The sequence below is a fragment of the Meles meles genome, chromosome 6, assembly GCF_922984935.1.
Source record: "Meles meles chromosome 6, mMelMel3.1 paternal haplotype, whole genome shotgun sequence".
NCBI classification, from domain to species: domain Eukaryota; kingdom Metazoa; phylum Chordata; class Mammalia; order Carnivora; family Mustelidae; genus Meles; species Meles meles.
The window spans coordinates 101835887-101853477 of record NC_060071.1 but is presented as its reverse complement, the minus strand read 5'-3'; the positions used below and the strand labels follow the sequence as shown (position 1 = coordinate 101853477).

The window sequence follows — 17591 nt, the reverse complement described above, 5'->3', positions numbered from 1 at the left end:
AAATTATAAACAGAGGCTTAGGTCTCCAGGTATAAAACCCATTTCTTTCCTCCTGAAAAAATTAATTTATTTCTGTGAAAAAGGTGTCATTACCTTTCACACTGATTTTAGCTTCTTGGGATAAATGAAACTGGAAGGAGGTCTGTTTCCTCATTATGCTATAATACCCCCTGTTCAAAAACCGTGGCCATATTACATTTTACATTCCTTTTGCTGCTTTGCCTTGTTAAGGTTTCTGTGAAATGATTTCAAGAGCTGATTGCATTTGAGAGCAAGGTTTAAATGGAAATATGGGTCCTTAAGGGAATTTGTGTTATCTTGGAGGTACTTTAGAAGAGGTAAGAGGAAACAAAGATTCACATGAGGAGGAAGCACACATTTAGGGGCTAGGGGAAAGCCATATTAAGAGGTAGAGTTATATTTTGTGGGGATGCTACATGATAACTGTTAACCCGGAGCTTTGCATTTTCGCCTACTATTTTCATCAGAATTATTTTAGTTGCAAGTAACCGGCAACCAGCCCAGAGTGGCTTGGGTTGTTTATAGGAGGGGGTTTACTGGTGCATCTGAGTGAGGTGGGAATAAAGCTTCAAGTGTGCTTTGATTCATGGCACAAGCTACATAACCAAAACCTGAGCTTCTCGTATCCATTTCTTGGATCTGCATTTTGGCGTTGGCTTTATTTTGCGAACACACATGGAAACAAGGTGCCTGTCAGCAACTCAGAGCTTTCAGTCTATGGTGAAAAGCAAGGATCTATGACTTGGGGTTCCCAGGAAATGTCCAGCATGTCACCAAGACTATACTGGATTAGGTTACTTGCCTAGCTTACACCAATGGTTGTGGCCAGGGAAGATCTTGACTCTGACCGAAGTCCTGGAACTTTGTGGGAGCCACAGAAGGGGCTCACCCAGGTCACAGTATTTGAGAACAGGAAGGGCAGATCCCCAAACAAAAATGGAGGCAGTTGCCAGTTGGGCAAGGAGCTTGAGGAGATCAAGGGCAAATGTCTACTATCCATGCCTTACGGATCCCTTAATAAATAAGCATTACATGATGTTTCCATTCCCAGGACTACTCCAAAAAACTCTAAAACCTGGATTCCAGCTGAAGTAGAATCATTTAGGAGGAGGAATATTTATTATTTTACATTCAGCTGTTCAACAGAGCAAGATTAATACTAGTCCCACCTTTAAATGTTAATCCTTTTTGAGTATTTCCCGATATCCAAGTATTTGATGTCAAATGGGCAAATAGAATTTGAAGATGCCTTGAAGTTGAATTGAAATGGGTTTGCAACCTTGTAATTTGATAAAAGCTGTTAACTCTCCCTCCAGATGAAAGTAACTGGGTATGTATGCACACAGCATGACATACAATTTGAGGGTTTAGCAATTCCAGCTGAACCCCGATGCAATCCCTCTGCTCACCCAGAGTCTGAACACCTTCTGTGATACCCTGTAAGAAGTTATCCAGTTTAGATTTGAAGTCTCCACAACATGGCTGAACTTTGGCTCTGGGAACCCCGGACAAGATGGCTGCCCCAGTCTGCCAGTCACCCCAGAAGCTTCCTCAAGGCTTCCCTTCTCATCCTTCACGTTGAAGCTTGACTTTTGCTTTTCATCCTTTGTCTTTGAATATGGATTCTCTCCCCCATACCCGTTTCTTTTGTATGTGTTTGTTTTCCTTTCTTCTTTGGACAATTTAATGAACTTCCTGGTGGAGATTCCTCTTAGGGTGTTACCTCCGAAAGTATTTCCTCTGGAGGAGGGATGCTAGATGTTTGCCCCCCATCCAGTTTTCCTTGAGAACTTAGCGGTTCTTCACTCACAAGCACTTGGACATCCCCTGGCCTGGAGCACATGGCCACTAGAGGGTGCCAATGCCATCTTTAGGTTCCTCTGTTTTTGCTTCTGTGGAATCCAACTGTGTCCTTGGGTAGCTTCTGCCCTTTTGTTTTAATCCTACCTTTTAAGGACAGATGGAGCAAACACCAGACTACAGACCCGTGTGGAGTGGGGACTCATTTACTTAGGCTGTGTGAACCTGGCAGTCAGTCTCACCTCCAGAACTGAGCAGTGGCCCCAACCAAGTCATACCTGAGAGTTACCCCATCGAGTATGAAAATACTCGAGCCTGTGGTGCAGGAGAAATAGGACTCTTTCTAGCTGCTGCACCTGCGGTTCCCTTTTTTGGTTTATTCAAACCAATGATTCTGGATGAGAGCTCGCTTGGAAGCTGGTCTTAATTCCTAGTAATTTACCTGCAGCTTTCATTGGTGGGTGTAGGAAAGTGGTGCTCTCATCCGATGGTATCTCATCCAGTATTACGTGGCTGCCCAACATGAAGAGGTTTCATTTTCACTTGAATGGGTGGATCAAATAGACTTTTCGGTGTGTGTTGTCTTTTGAGCCCTCATTTGTTCTGCACTCAGTAGATAAGTGAAGGGCTCTGGTGCTGTCGGCATTATCTCAGCCTCTTGCTCTTTGTTTCCCAGAAAGATTGTCTTTGTGCCAGTGGCTTGAGCTTTTTCGAGCATCTAAAATGTGGCGTTGCTTCGCTACACTGGCAGGGAAGCCACTGGTGGTAGCTTTTCAAGTGGTCCTCGGAACTGGGCAGGGGAAAGCACTCAGGGGCAGCTGAAGCCAGAGTGTGACTTGGACACTCTTTTCAGTATGTGCCCAACACAGGCTGGCAGCGTTTGGGCTGTCACTAACCTGCTGCAGGAATCCTCTGAACACAGGAGCAGGACTGACATGACGCAGACGTGGCAGCCTGGAGGCTTGTTATGCCCAGTGCATGAGTCAGCGTTCCTAAAATCGGCATCGGGTGCCAACATAACAGAGAAAGGGGTGTAAGCTGGAAAGCAACTCAGGGGGAGTTAGAAGTGAAGCTAGATGAGGTCGGCTCATAGCCGACTCCCCAGGAAATAATGGAAAGGGAAAGGTAATACTGCAGGGAGAAATTAGAAGTCGGGAATGAAACACTGTGTAACCATCTGGGTGATGCACAAACACAGAAAATAATAATGTTGAACAGCTGAATGGGAAAAAGCAGCCCAACGCTCACTGGACCACGGACTTTGTAGTAACCTTGCTTGGACAGATTGGGGAACACTTACGTAAATGTGGTTGGAGTTTTAGGTCAATGCGAGGTATTAATGTTTTCTCAGATCCTGCCCACTCTCTGATTTTGCCTCAAAGAAAAGTAGGACAAATGCCAGAAGAAATCCCATTAGGGAGATACTGGCTTACAAAAAGCGGTCTTAAAAGTGGCCAAGCAAGTCAATTCCCAGGGAGCATGGGGCAGATTTGTTGGCAGCCCCTCTCAAAACCAGTTCCTCTTGCTCTTAGTAGCCAGGCTGACTAAGCCCTCATCCTTCTCTCCCCCTCCCCCTGCCAGTTCCCAAGCCAGTCCCCAGCCCTAGGAGGCAAATTAGAAGTCTTTATGTTGTTTTTTCTGTCCTGCCCCTTTTCCTTCTGTTATTCTTTGCTTCTGTCACCTGCAAATATTTACAGAGTGCCTACTGAGAGTCAGGAATTGTGTTTGGTATTAGGGATTCAGAGAAAGAATACAGATGCTGTCCCTGCCATCATAGACCTTTCAACTGAGTCAAGGAGAGACTCAAATAACCATATAAATACACGTATCATATAAACCTTGGTAAGTGCCAGGAAGGGAAGGTACAAGATGCTATGTGAGTGTCTAACAAAAAGTCATGTCTCTGGGTGCCTGGGTGGCTCAGTGAATTAAGCATCTGCTTTCTGCTCTGGTCATGGTCCCAGGGTCCTGGGACTGAGCCCTGTATCTGGCTCCCCGCTCATCAGGGAGTCTGCTTCTTCTTTTCCCTCTACCTTTCCCCTCAGCTTATTCTCTCTCACTCTCAAATAAATAAATAAAATCATAAAAAAAGAGGGCAAGTCTTAGTTTGGGGGTATTTAAACTGAGGTTTGAAGGACAGATAGGAGTTTCTAATTAGTTGGGAGTGGGGATGTTTTGAGTGATTCGCGGTGTCTGTAAACGTCTTATGAAAGGAGGAAGCTTGGAATATTTGAAGAACTATAAGTATCTGGAACACACAGAGAGAAGGAAAATAATCTTATATGAATCTGGAGAGACAACCCATGCATGGCTATGCTAAGATCTGGTTCGCCATCTTATTTAGTAACAATGGGAAACCATTGGTTATGTTTCATTTTTATTTTAAAAATTTATTTATTTATTTGAGAGAGAGCACAGGAGAGGGGATGGAGGGCAGGGAGGGAGAGGGAGAAGCAGACTGCCCACTGAGCAGGGAGCCTGCTGGGGCTCGATCCCAGAACCCTGAGATGGTGACCTGAGCTGGAGGCAGATGCCACCCAGGCACCCCAGCCTTTGGTATGTTTAAAGAACTGGGGAAGGAAGGATAGTGGAGTGGGGATGTGATCATGTATACATTTCTATAAGAATATTCTGGTTACAGTATACAGAGCAGAAGGGGCTATGAGGCTGTGGTTGATATGGGAAGAGAGTGGGAAGCTGCTGTTATCCAGGGCAGGAGATAGTAGCCTGGATTAGAGTGGCCGTGGCAGACGAGTGGCAGCCGCAGACATAGAGAGAAGTGATAGTTCTGACAGATATTTAGAAAGGAGAGCTGGCAGTCTTTGGCAATGGACTGGGTCTGTGGTACATGTGTGTGTGTGTCTCCAGGGGATGGAAAGGTCCAAAATGATTTCCTCGTCCTGGGCTGGCAGAACTCACTGAGCGTGGGAACCACTCACTGAGAAAGGAAACAGGAGGGGGACAGATTTTGTTGGAAGTGGGAAGTGGAAAGTCATGAGTTGTTCTTGGACACGTTGAACTTAAGGGACTTCTATAGTATTTTTCTTCCTTTTTCAAGATGGGATTTGAAGTTAATTTATAGTAAGGATGAGAATCTTTGACTCAGCCACAACGCTTGGAACTTGTGGGGTCCCCACCCTGGATGCTCAGCTTGAGTTCAGATCTGAGAGGTGCTGTTTCAGGGCTTTGGGGAATGGCCATACCTAACTTCAAGGCTATTTTATGACATGGGCAATTTGCATGTATAAACCTTGATTTTTCTCTCCTATCAAGTGGAAGACTCTGGGAGATAATATATGTGTTGATACCTATGGCAGGAATCTTGCCTTATCTATGAACTAGTGATTCCATAGGCAGAACAGTTTGGATGTCTGGCTTAGGAAAAGATAGGGGGATTTGTATCCACCCACTTAGGTCAAGGTTACTACAGAGAAACATGCCTGTGGGCTATTTCTCTATCCTCTTCCCTGGTACTCAGGGAGATATGACTCATGCTGCTCAGGAAAATTCCATGCCAGGATATAGCAGAACCTGTCAGCCTGCCCACCCAGCACTTTCTCCAAGACAGACAGGAGTGTAGTCCAGAAGGAACTGTTAGGGGCCACCAACTGATTACATTCTATTTCTTAAGCTGGGTGGTGCAGTCGTTAAGTATTCATCATTATGCCCTCTAACTAACTGAACTATTATACAGATTATTTTGCGTGGATCAAATGAGTCAAAGTAAAAAAGGAAAAGGAAAATAAAAGAGAAGAAGAAAAAAGAGCTTAGTCCCAATAGGGCCGGCCCCTCTTTGTCTAAGTTTTCTTTAGTTTATCTTTTTTTTCTCGCAAAGCTGTGTCACACAAATATATACTTTGATTTTGCTGTTCACTTTACCCTCATTTTGTTTTGTCAATTCCAACATTCATCTTTTCTAATCTTTTTTTTTTTAAAGATTTTAAAAATTTATTTGACAGAGAGAGCACAAGCAGGGGGAGGAGCAGCAGAGGGAGAGGGAGAGGGAGAAACAGGCTCCCTGCTGAGCATGAAGCCTGATGAACTCCATCCCAGGACCCTGGGATCATGATCTGAGCTGAAGACAGAAGCCACCATGGCGCCCCTCATCTTTTCTAATCTTTACCCACAGTGCATGAGTCACCTTGCACAACATGTGGCAAGTAGAAGCTACTCAAAAATCATTAGTTCTTTTCTCAGCAGAAGCTGGGTGCCCTGCATTGACAATGACTTTCTCTGAGGCCCTACTTGCTCAGACCTGAATAAGCAGTTAAGGGAGAGCAGACCTTGGGGAGCAGAGCTTTCATCCCCCAGTTGGTCTGACATTCATGTGAGATCCTTTACAAATGGCAGAAGATCTTTTTTTTTTTTTAAGATTTTATTTATTTATTTGACAGAGAGAGAAATTGCAAGTAGGCAGAAAGGCAGGCAGAGAGAGAAGGAGAAGCAGGCTCCCCGCTGAGCCGAGAGCCTGATGCGGGGCTCAATCCCAGAACCCTGGGATCATGACTTGAGCTGAAGACAGAGGGCTAACCCACTGAGCCACCCAGGTGTCCCCAAATGGTAGAAGACCTTGAGCCCCAGTAATATTCTGCTTGGAAGTTGGGATCCCTCCATCTGTTAGACCAATTACTAGGCTTCAGAAATGTCACTGGATTTCAAGACTTCCACAGGTACAACATGACTGAGGGATTCTAATGTGCTTCCCCTTGGAACACGGCTTTGGCTATTCTCTATGGAGCATGTGGTCCAGATCAGTCTTTGACTAGAGAAAATTTCTCTGAAGTCTTTATGGAACTGATAATAATGAATGCTGAACTCACCTCTGTTCACTCAGTAAATGCTCCTGATGTCAAATTTAGTTCCGCTTTTTACGTATCTTACTGGTATGGGGAATGGGACATGGCTGCAGCTTTCTTATTCTTACCAATGGGAAGGTACTAAATTATAAATTTTTATGTAAATCATGCTAATTGGACACCATGTGCAGAGCATTTGCATGTTTTCTCTGGTATTAGGCCATGGGAGATTGTTCTTGCTTTTTAATTTTGGAGAGTAGGGCTTTAGTTGGGAAATATAAGATACACAATTCAAACATGTTTAGCAAATGATTTACTAAAGATTCGTTTCTTTCTTTTTTTAAAAAATTTTTAATTTTTTTTATTAACATATAATGTATTATTAGTCCCAGGGGTACAGGTTTCTGAATCTCCAGGTTTACACACTTCACAGCACTCACCATAGCACATACCCTCTCCAATGTCCATAACCCCCCCACCCTCTCCCTAGCCCCTCCCCCCGGCAACCCTCAGTTTGTTTTGTGAGACTAAGAGTCTCTTATGGTTTGTCTCCCTCCCGATCCCACCTTGTTTCATTTATTTAAGGATGCATTTCTTGACCCTACCTACCCTTGCCCTTTTCAATTAATGTGAGAAAATATGTTATTCTATAGGAAATTTTAATGTAATTCTTGTCGTTTAGTCTCAAAGCAAATAGAAAATCTGCTTGTAGCTTGGTGCTTCTCACTGGAATTATTTTTTCCACCAGAAGGATATTCTGAAATCAGAGTTTGGCCTTTTGAATACTGTGTGATGTGCCGGGAGAAGACCCCTCTGGGTGTTTTCCCAAATCCTTCCCCAATGGCTGGGCCTCACACGGCACCCATCTGCTGACATATTTCAGAGCGAGGGCTTTACAAAACCGCGGCTGCAGAAGTTTTCTTTTTATACCAATCTAAACACCAGGTTCTACCAGATGCAAATGGGATGCACATGATTGGAGTGATATCATTTTATTAAAACTCTTCTCATGGCCTAGCTCTAAAAGGCCTTCTGTTTCTATTATAGCTAGGTTATTGATGCTAAACAGTTCAGCAAATTGGGTTGTTGAAACGCATCTGCCATGCATTATTCATTAAGTGTCTCTTTCACAAATCAGAGCTGTCTGTTGCCTCCTCCTGGAGTCCCAGCAGCTCCACTTCTCAGGGAGTGAGCTTCCTTTGTGAGCCAAGAAATGGAGGCCCAGGCACATCCGTCAGGCCAGCACTTGGTTCCACTGTTGTCCTCGAAATGCAGTGCATAATGGGGAAAAGGTTTAATTAATGTTCTACAGTAATGTGTCTGTTTATAAAGAAATAATGTACTATAAAATTAAGCAACGTATAGTGAATGTACCTCCTAATGGCAAGGCTGGCATTTCAAGTGATCAGTAAATCACTTAAATATTAAGACTTTCTTGAACAAGGGTAATAAAAGGAGACATTTGGAAATGGTAGATACCGGTACATACAATTATCCACTAAATAAAACATTTTTATTGTGATCACAGTGTTAATCACATTGTAGAACAGCCTGATCAGGAAACGTGAGAAATGGTGTCTGAATTTTTTCATTTCTGACGTGATTCACTTCCACGTTAGGCTGTCAGTCCCAAATATTTAAACCAGCGCGTGACTTTCCACAGAAGACAGCCGCGCTTTGGTCTCCGGGGGCTGAGAGATCATTTGTAAAACTGCTGACATTGCTGCTGCCCATGGTTAAACCCTTCTTTCCTTGGACCTTGCTGTCTAGGCTTGGGACAATTTTTCAGCTCCCTCCCTCTGGGCTTGTCTTTCCAGCTCTTGGGAACAGAACTGTATTCTCGGATGCTTCGTACTTCCCTCACGGGGAAGGGGGGGTTCTCCCACTTTTGGCTTCTGCAGGCATGATCAGTCCTACTGGTCTTCTCAGCCCAGTTCTTTGGAAGATGTTGTCCCATTGCTTATAAGGAAGAAGCCCGAGGGCTGACCTATACAGCTTACTGTTGCTCAGCTGTCCTTGGAGCTTTTCACACTCCCTTTTGACTGGACTCCTTTGATCCTAAAGGTCATATCGGGAGAAACTGAATGAGCTATGGGGTTTCTCTCCAAGGATTCAGTTTTTTTCACTTAACTCCTCCTTTCTGGCATAATATGATTTGGTCATCAAAATCTTCTGCTTTCAAGACCTTTAAGCAACATGCTCCCAAAGCATCGTGTGTGTGTGTGTGTGTGTGTGTGTGTGTGTGTGTGTGTGTTCCCCATTCTCACTAATTAAAAATTAAGAAAAGGAAGTGAACAAAAGGTTACTTTAAACAGTTGTAATTAGAAATAAACAAGGACTTGGAGTCTCTTCTCTTTGCTTATTATATATGATTAAGAATATTCTGCAAAATGGAAATAGTTTGTAAAGTGTGAAGCCAATAATAATGCACTGAAAATGCTTTAGAAAGCATTCATTTGTACTTAATCTTTTGCTAGGCAAATATATGTGAGATAGACCGTCTGGAGAGGGCTTTGTAAAACAAAATTGTCAATTCCAAGATGTTGTGCTTAATGGGTTGTGGTGTCTGAATCCCAGATCTCAACTGATGAAAATTTGGCAGGTTGGGAAGTGAGATGAGGGTTTAATGAACAAAATCTAATCGAAGAGTTGGAAATGCTGTTCCTCTTAAATACAGAGAAATTAACAGGCTGGAAAAGGCACAAACAGTTTCCGCAGCGGCACACGGTGATTTCTGGAATGGGGCTGACTGAAGCCGGCTGGTTGGGCTGTGTGTCCATGTCAGTGGCTGCCCGTGGCTGGACCTGGCCGGCGGGAATTACGCATGCCTGGTTGTTCCCGCGGCAGGTCCCTTGCTTTGGTTCCTATCGGTGCACGTATTGGTGTTCCGGGACCCCCTGCAAGGTGGCATTTTTGATTGGTTTAAAGGCCAGTGGATGTTTGTTTCTTTCATTTGGTAGAACAGCATGTAGTCGGGACCTTTCTTACAGTAACCTTGAGTCACGAGGACACAACCACTGTGGGAAGATGTAGAGTTAGAGATTTTAATCAGTGGGAAAAGGTTTCTCTGACAACCAGTTAGTTTTCTGCTCTAAATTCCAATGAAATTTATCTTCTAGTATAAGTTAACAAAATCTCTAAGAACTATCTGTAGTTGGGATTCAGTGATGCGCCAAGCCAGTTGCTAAGGGCAACTGGGGCAGAGGCAGTTAATTAATTATCTTCTGTCACTGCGGACAGATTAAGCCACTCGGTCCTGGCTGGGAAGCAGGTGGGTAGGTGGGGTTGCTTTGGGGCCCTTGGGAGTGGCGGAGAACAGCCTGGCCTCGACCTCACACTCACACTGCACCTCCTTTCCCTGGCAGGAAGCTAGTACCTCGTCCAGGAATCTGTAATGGAAGAGGATGAAGAGGCAAGGCTCTCAGGGTGAACTGAGGATGAACTCTGGACACTTATGGAGGCAAGATCCTTCAAAGGGAATAAAGCAAGGCCAGGAGACGGGTACCTAGAGGTGGCCACAGGTCCGTATAAACTGTGTGTCTGTGTGTTGGGGGGTGGTGGATGGATGGCTAAGAGTTAATTCCAGCGCTGGTAGCGGAGAGCACACAGCACTGCGGGGTCCAGGTGAGTGGTAGGGAGTGGGGGGCCCTCTACCTGCAGTGCTAATTGCCATCAGAACAGTATGGCAGGACGGCAGGTGAATTTGCTCTTGACAGGAATAAAGTAGAAACACTGGGGGCTTTGAAGTCTTAACTTAAACCAAGGAAAAAGCTAGAGCAGAGCATAATGGCTTGCTTCCAAGTTAAAATTTAGAGTTAATTAATATGAATTATAAATAAGATGATGACCAGCAGTCCTGGGACTGCATCTTAGACTTCGTGGATTTACTTTTTAAAGTGTTCCTCCAGAGAAGAGTTATTTTTATATTTGAAGTTTGCTTTAATTTTGCTAAGGATTTCTTGTTTTAAAACAAGTAGAAATTCTTGATATTTTGTATTTTTCTTGATATCTTGTATTTTGCGGCTGTTACTGTTAAAGTAAAACTGTTGCATTGCTTTGGCTCCCTTTGAGCTATGAGACTCAGGATCAGCTATGTTCAGAGCAAAATGGGGGGCAGGCAATTTTATTTCCCATAGAATCTGGTCTTGCTTCCTCTACTGACTGGAGAATAATTATAAAATGGCTGGAAGATTAGGAAAGGGGTAAGAGATGGAAGTGGGGAGAGAGAGAGAGACAGACAGAGAATGTGTGTGTGTGTGTGTGTGTGTGTGTGTGTATCAACTAGAAAGCAAGGAATGTGTGGTCTAGTCAACTGCCCTATCCTCAGTGCCTGGCTTATAGCAGATTGACAAATAATTCTTTACACCCACCTACAAGGCCCTGTGTGATCTGTCCACCCCTCAGCATGCTACCTCTTTGTCCTCATTTACCCTAATTTTCCTGCTTCTCACTCGGCATTAGTCACATTTTCCTTCATATTCCTTATAACCCCTAAGTCTACTCTTATTGCAGGCCCTTTGCACCTTCCATTATTTTAGACTAGAATCTTCCTCCTGGATTTAGAAATGGCTCTTTTTTCACTTTTAGGTTTCTGTTCAAATTTCTCCTCATCAGGGAAGCTTCCCAGACCTTCTGTTTAAAATGGTGACCCCATTCCCACAGCCTTCCCTGTTCCTCATCTCAGTTTTATTTTTCTCCTTTGCATTTATTAACTCTGGCATAAACATACATATGTCTGGTTTGTTGATTGGTTTGTATTTCCTCACCAGGGCATAAACATAAGGTTTTGTCTATTTTTTCACTGCTGCTTTTTGGGACCTACAACAATGGCCGACACAGAATAGTCACCCCCTAAAATTTGTGGAACGAATGAATTTCACATATTATTTTGACTATACCTACACATATTAATAGTATAGCAATTGTAGCTCATTGTTTTTCTACTTCATTCACATATATAAGTTAAAACAAACGATTTTACTGGGGTTTATTCCACAAACACATTTGACAAGCTGGAATGGTTATTTACATGAATTTTGCAAAATGGATAATTACTTTGAGAATTAAAAAGAAAAAGTGATGCAACTTAAGATACAGAAGAAAGTTCAGGGTCAAAATTTAACTTCCCATTTGCTAGTACAGGGTCAGAATCAATTAAAAAGCATGACTGCCTCTGTCTCCCCCCCCCCCCCCCCCATGACTTTGCTCGCAGTAGGGTTCCCAGCAGACTTTCCTTTTTACTGCACTGGTTATAACCCTCAGACCTTAGCGTGGAATCAGAGACCTGCTATCTCGACTCTTCAGCAAAACACTGCATTTTAGATCTCAGGTATGGGAGACTTTCTTTCTCTCTTTCTTTTTTTTTTTTTTAAGATTTTGTTTATTTATTTGACAGAGAGAGAAATCACAAGTAGGCAGAAAGGCAGGCAGAGAAAAAGGGGAGGCAGGCTCCCTGCTGAGCAAAGAGCACTATGCGGGCCTTGATCCCAGGACCCTGAGATCATGAGCTGAGCTGGAGGCAGAGGCTTAACCCACTGAGCCACCCAGGCACCCTGGGAGACTTGCCAATACTACCTAGTGACACCACACTCAAATTTTAGATGATAATGCTGTGAGGGCTGAAATTGAAAAATAAAAATCAACCAAGAAGTGATTTTTTTGTGTGTGTGTGATATGGAATTTCCTGAAAATATCCGGAATTAGAGGGAATAAAACTGCTAACTGCTACTTCCAATTCCTTTTAAACAAAATCTCCCTTTTAAAAAATGTGGGCGATTGCTTTTGTTTGCTTAATCTTGAGAGCGTTTTTCCCTAATATAATTCTTCTAGGAAGTGCATGGATTAAAAGACTTAGTGACATGTTCTCCCACAAAATAATCTGCCTCCCAGTAAGTCACTGCTGGGAACAGTGATGGATAATAGAATCAACATTTGAGGGCAGGGTGACAGGCTAGCAGGCACCGTGTAGGTAGACATCAAGATGCTTTAGCTCTGAGCAGTGATTTTGAAGTAAACTTCTCTGCATCTCATCTGATATTCTGCTCTTGGCGGCATTAGCCAGGCGAAAGTAGTGACTGACCCCCCCCACCCCCGCCAAAAGCTGACAAAGGAACATTTCAGAGGGGAAACTAATTTATTCTGACTGCTTGTCAAGCATCAGCCTAACTAGCCTCATCTTTTTGCCCTAAAAGGTGCAAGATTCTAACCTTTGCTGCTGTGGCGTTGGCATTAAATAACAAAATGGCAAAGTACTTTCTCTCGGGAGGAATATGCATTGGTACAGCACCATTAAGAGCAGGGAGGACTTAAAAGCGTGATCTTTCAAAATCGGGGGCCAGATGGTCAGCTATGTTGACCTTAATTTCTCTCCTATTAGCGAAAGACATTTTTTTCTTTTTAATTCAAAATAACTTATAAGGAAAGTGACAGAATTTTTGAAACTTTTATATATGTGACACAGCCCTCTTGAGCACGTTGCCACTTGAAGGATGTTTGGAGCCAATAATGTCTAGTTGAACTTCCCAGGACTTTCTTCACAGAGGTCTTAACAAATATGTTTTTTGATGTGGCAGGGGGAGTATGTGTGGTGAGCTACAGATTTGGGAAGTTCTCTGTTAGCCATAGGAAAATTCTTAGATCATTCAGTTTTTCTTCTTTCTTTCTTTCTTTCTTTTTTCTTTCTTCCTTCCTTCCTTTCTTCTTCTTCTTCTTCTTCTTCTTCTTCTTCTTCTTCTTCTTCTTCTTCTTCTTCTTCTTCTTCTCCTTCTCCTTCTCCTTCTCCTTCTTCTTCTTCTTCTTCTTCCTTTTTTTTCCTGAAGTTTACTCTAACTAGACTTCCTATGCTGTCATAGGCTGTCACTCAGCCATCTCAGAGGGCTGGTTATGGGTCCCATGTACTGTTAGGTCTTGGGATGGGGGGGCACAGAATCTAAAGGCAGCCAGACTTTTCCAAGGACATTTCAGAAAAGGGTACTTTCATGAGCAGGTGACCGCTGTGGGGAATTGAGGCTCATGGCCATGGGGAGTCTGAGTGACAGTGTAGAAAAGTCTGCTTCAAAGGTATCCCACCTGAGAGGTGAGGAACCTGCTGTGATTGTCCACTGACTGTCCACCTGTCATTGGTTGAAGGCTGTTCCCCGGGGCTATCAAGTCTCCAGGGCTTTCTGCCTGACCTCCGTGAGGACCAGGCAGGGCAGAACAAGTTTTGGGAGGCACAGGTGCTTCTGGTAGGAAGCTGTTGGACTGGCCTGTGTGAGAGTAGTGAGCACTGAGGCAGAGCCCTCTCATTTGTCATGTGTGTCCCAGATTCTTGACTGTTCCACACCTCTGGAAGAAAGGTCCAAGACAGCATGCGGACTGTTTTGTGTTCCCCACATGGTGCCTGCGGCAGAGACCCAGAGTTTCACTGGAAAACAGATAGTCTTTTACATTTACTTTACTCTAAAGTATATAACACAGATGTGGCAGAAAAGGAGAGCTAACACAGGAAACTAGGAAATGGCCCAAAACATTGAGGGCTGTCTGGGTGGGGACGGAGGGGTTCTGAAGGCAGGTGAAGGATCAGGATCTGCATGGTGCACTGGAAAGACTATCCGGGTGGGGTCTAGATCAAGACGTGGTCTTGGTGGCAACACTCTCCTTGTATGAGGCCACAGTCAAATCCTTCATTCTCAGGGCACCTGGGTGGCTCAGTGGGTTAGGCCGCTGCCTTTGTCTCGGGTCATGATCTCAGGGTCCTGGGATCGAGTCCTGCATCGGGCTCCCTGCTGAGCAGAGAGCCTGCTTCCCCCCCCCCCCCCCCCGCCTGCCTCTCTGCCTACTTGTGATCTCTCTCTGTCAAATAAATAAATAAAATCTTAAAAAAAAAATCCTTCATTTTCTTCCCGGGATTCTGTTTTTTCAACTACTTTACCTGCTTCCCAGAGATGTTTAAGATAATAAAAGGAGATAATAGATTTGAAAAAGAAGCACTCTTATGGAGAAAGCTACTATTTAACTGTTGAAAATATTTACGTTCAAGTTAAAATTGTCCTTAAGTACTTGGTCCCTTTAAAAAGTGATTGCTGCCGGCCATAGCCATTTTGATGGACAGTTAATGCCTCCCAGCTGAATGGAGTGGAATCATCAATTTCCACGGTGTGTCCGATGACTTATGGCTGGAAGGAGAACCTTGGGGGTGACTGGGTGACTCTTATCTCAGAGAAAGCTGGCAGCCTGGGAATGAGGGGCCCCGAGAGGAATGTGCTCAGATGATAATGGGAATTCATATCTCTGGCGGATCTGTAAATCCATTTTGGTAAAGTGAATAAGCCAAGCAAGCCGGGAAGTAGAACTGCAGAGCGAAACAGCTTCTTGTTGCCTTTGACCGGGTGGAGAGGAGAGTTCTCACTCCTACTTCTAGCAGGAGAATTTTAGTTTTCTAGTTGATCATTCGAACACTGTGATACTTCATCCACCGGGCACTTGAAGGGCGGGAGCTGGATGTGATAGGGTGCTGGTCCTAGCCCCCTCTAGCCCATCCACATCTCAGGGGCCTCCAGGCAATGCATAACCACCACCCCCCAACCCCAGCCTGAAAGACCAAACTCTGTCCCTCTTGTAAATAGCTGCCACCAGGCCACCCTTCAGCGAGGAGTTTCCACAGCAGGGGAACACGGCCTGGCTACCAGGAGAAGAGAGCTGCACAGGCCCTGGGGATGAGAACCTCCTGTTTGGGCAGAAAGTTCCTGGGAATTAGAGTGTTGTCTAGAAGGAGGGAGGCAGGCCTGGGTGAGAAACTCCCTTGACTTCTAAGACTCTTGACCCTGTGGGGAGAGACACAACCAGGACAGGGCTGGACAAGGGGAGGATCTCCAATGCATGGGACCCAGGACAGGGGTCGAGCTGATCTGATTTGCTATTAGACTAACTTTGCCCTTGGGAGTTAAAATTAAAAATAAAGAGCAGGCAGATTAACTATGAAAGACCCTAACTGTCCAGTGAGGGATAGGATGGCAAACCCAGGAAGCTGCTTATAGGAAGAGAAAGTTTACTCAAGGAAAACTCTCCAAAGGGTCACCATGTGACACAGAGTAAAATTGTGGTCTTTGCAGTGGCTATAAGGCCATGCCTGATCGGCTGCCCATCTGTCCCATGACCTCCTTGACTTCGCCTACCTCTTCTCTACTCCTTCCATCACACTGGGCTTCATCCACACTGCCCTTCTTGCTGCCCTTCAAGGATGCTGGCCATGTTCGCATCAGCTTTCCCTTCTGTGTGAAATACTCCCTGAGAACTGCCTATGGACTCTGGTCAAAAGTCACCCTCTACATCACCTCACCCAACCAGCCTATTTAAAATTGAACTAGGCACTCTGATTCTCCCATCCCTTCTGTCTTCCCTTTACCTATGCATCGGGTAATAATTTGCTTACTGATTTTTTTTTTTTTTTTGCCTGTCTCTCCCTTTGGGAATGTAAACTTTGAGAAGGCTGGTTCCAGCCCATTGCAGAATGCTTGGCACATAGTAGGTGCTCAATAAATCCTTGTCAAATGAATGAAGTAACTCAGTTAATGTAAATAGCAAACAGTGATGGAATTCAGGAACAAAGATATCAGTTTCTTAAAATGTATGGGATTTATAATTTCTTAAAATGCTTGCTGGATGTAGAGGGACATGCTTGAGATATTTAAATGAAGGCTTTTCTCTCTCACCATTTTTCTTGTGGCTTCATTGGTCTCGCTTGTTGGGCAACAGCATTGTCTCTGAGAGCACAGGCCCAGACTAGAACAAAATGCCCAAGAATCCCAGAGAAGGCTCTTGAAATCAAAACCAAAGTCATCTGAGAAGAGAACCTTGAACCATTTCATGGGGATTGGATTGTGCACCTTCTGCCTCTTTTCTTTCCATCCCTTTTTATTTGCTCCTTTCCTCTTTTCTCTGCTTTCTGTTCTCTTTCCTTTCCTTCTCCTTCAAGCTTGGAGCAAGGCACTGTGTTAGGATAATGGGACTCAGAGAGGGATTAAGGGCAGTTCTCAGGAGCTGATGGGTGGATGAGGAAGATTTCTGTGGGAGGAAGGAGCCATTGTAGCAGGACATAGAAAGTGGAATCATGGAGGTATGCACAGATATCACAAAAACAAGCTCTGGAAGGGTAACTAGAGTAGCCTGATGGGGGAGTGATGGGCAGCAGGGAGCACTGGGGTACATGGATAGAATTCTGTGCATTAGAGCTCTGCAAGAATGTATAGTTATCATAGAGAAATTCTAAAATGATTTTATGTCTGAAAGATAGTCCTTGGCTATTTCAAACATTTAGCATCTTTTGGCCCCAACTTCCTCCTACCCATTCCAGATAGATTGTCTGTCTCTCTTTCTAAATACACAAATATATTGATATATACATATCCGTTATACAGTTGGTAAAGATATTATAAACATTATCAGCACCACCAATAATAGTAATGATAGCTGAGAGTCTATGGACTCTGAAAAACAACCTGAGGGTTTTGAAGGGGTGGGGGGTGGGAGGTTGGGGAACCAGGTGGAGGGTAATAGAGAGGGCACCTATTGCATGGAGCACTGGGTGTGGTACAAAAACAATGAGTACTGTTATGCTGAAAATAAATAAATAAATAAATTTAATTAAAAAAATAGTAATGATAGCAACTACCATGCCAGGCATAGTGCCAAGCCCTTGGCATGGGTTATCTCACTTACTCCTGTAACATGTGGAGGCAGAAGACTCTGCCATTATTCTCATTAGTTGAGGAAACCAAAGCATCCTGAATGAAATAGCACATAGAGACATCATTATTTGAATTTTTCTGATTTGGATTGTCCAAGGGTCCTTCCCACATCACCAGTATGTGTCATAAATAAATTTATACCCTAAGATGTAGGAGAGACATATGTGTCAAAATATGCTGCTGGAAAAGTGACAGAATCAACAAGGAGCAAATGTATGCATTTAAGAAACTCCCAAGACTGAAGAGC

The 17591-nt window shown here is 44.0% G+C and overlaps 1 pseudogene; it reads right to left on the bottom strand.

Moving 5' to 3' along the window:
• The window catches only part of LOC123943650, a 162430-nt pseudogene extending 159604 nt beyond the window's left edge, over positions 1 to 2826 (bottom strand).
• Positions 2827 to 17591: the final 14765 nt, after the last annotated feature.